The sequence below is a fragment of the Staurois parvus genome, unplaced genomic scaffold, assembly GCF_062004578.1.
Source record: "Staurois parvus isolate SC_StPar_1 unplaced genomic scaffold, SC_StPar_1.0 ptg003864l, whole genome shotgun sequence".
Lineage (NCBI taxonomy): Eukaryota > Metazoa > Chordata > Amphibia > Anura > Ranidae > Staurois > Staurois parvus.
In genome coordinates this window covers 1-2,022 of record NW_028321659.1, presented here as the reverse complement: position 1 = coordinate 2,022, position 2,022 = coordinate 1, and positions in this window count along the sequence as shown.

The following is a 2,022-nucleotide window of genomic DNA, read 5'->3' as shown; positions in this document are numbered from 1 at the left end:
GTAGTTGGGCTTTAATTAAACCAAAAAATGTAATATATTTCAGCCTGCCAGTCTGTTGATGTGGTGGCTGCATTAGTTTTCTTTTTTATTAGGCTTTTTTGCCCCTTTATTTTCACCTGATGATCCTGCCAGTAACACACTTTCTGTCCTAAGGTGACTGCGTTATCTAACCGCACCGTATCTGTGGAAAAGCTATTCTGTCAGCCTAGGCTGCTCTCCTGATTAACCAGTTCCCAACCGCGCCATAGCCGAAGGACAGCTACAGCACGGTTGTGTAATCCTGGGACGTCCATTCCAGAACACGCCCCCCCTGCGCGCCCTCAGCGGCGTGCACCCAGCGCTGCCGGTAATCTGTGTCCAATGACACAGCAGGTCCCCGGATAAATACAGTTGCCGGTTATTATTATTATTATTATACAGTATTTATATAGCGCTGAAAGGTTTTCTCAGCGCTGTACAATATAGTGGGGGACAGAACATGAGACAAGACAGTAACAATACAATACTCGAGGGCCCTGTTCCCTGGAGCTTACAATCTAGGAGATCAGCTGCACTTTCCTCACACTGTCACAGCATCAGGAAAGTACTGCCAAGAACCGGCAATTGTCAGCGAAGGGATCGGCACTGATTGGTGCCCAGAAGTGCCACCCACCAGTTCCGCCCACCTGTTCCCAGCAGCCAATCAGTGATCACATGCAGAGTAGTAAGCAAGATGTCACTTCCTGACATCATTGCTTACTATGTGTGAGATCACATGGTACAGGGCCATTCACAACAGCCTTGTACCATGTGACAAGCTGTGACCAATCACAGCTCACACAGTATTTCTCAATGGCTGCAAGAATGCAGCCAAAGAGATAGAGAAATGATTGCTTTTACAGCCTTTATCGATGTAAAAGCAATCAGTGTAAAAAAAAAAAAAAAAAATCTTCATCACCCCTCTTAAGTGTCACCATGGTGACATGTACTGCTAGGGTGACAGTATGTAAAAAAAAACCATAAATATTAAAAAAGTAAATACATTTTTTTTATTTTTTTTTTAAATTATCATTTTTGGTTATAAACTACTTTGGTTTATGTTTTTTTTACTAAAAAGATAACTGAATACATTTTGACGAAGATTTATGAAGAGAGATTATTTATTTTCAAAATTTTATAAGAAAAACACTTTTTTTTCAAAAGTTTTGGACTTTTTCATTTTAATAGCGAAAAAAATTAAAATTCCAGCGGTGAATAAATACCACCAAAATAATCTGTCTCAAAAAAATGCTAAGATATTCATTTGGGTACAGTGTTGCATGACCGCGCAATTGTCATTCAAAGTGTGACAGCGCTGAAAATTGGCCTGGACAGGAAGGGGGGGAAAGTGTCCGGACTGGAAGGGGTTAAACATGAACAAAAAAAATGCAACAGCTCCGGCAGCGAAAAGGGTTACAATTTTGTAACTGTGGAAGGTTTCCAAGGGTATCCCAGACATTTAATTGCTGTAAATGGTTGTCACCAGGGGCAGACTGACCATTCGAGCACTCGGGCACGCCCGGGGTCAGTAGGGGGCCCCATGAAATGCCCCTGGTACCTTTTTATAGCCTTTTTTGGGTGTGGTTTGAGTGTGGGTGAGGACACAGGGGCCCCATGATACCCTATTGCCCGGGGGCCCCATGAGTTGTCAGTCCGCCCCTGGTTGTCACATAAGTGGGAGCTCCTACCACCGGCTGCACATTGTTGCCACGTGACCGGGAGCTGTCGGGGTGCAAGTGAGAATGCTCCCAGCACAGAGCACCGGGCGCTGGCTTTGTACATGTATGTGGTTGCACTTTGTTAAAGCGTCGTGCGGCCACATGTATGCGTACAGTCGGTAGCAACACGTTAACGTGAATGGGATGGGGAAAGCTAGGACAGATCTTTCAACAACTAAAAAGGTAAGCAGACATTTTTTTTTCTTTAATTTACGCTGTGCGAATTCTCCCACCTTGGCTGCTATTACATTTGTATTACACGGCTAAAAGGATAAAAATGTGAATG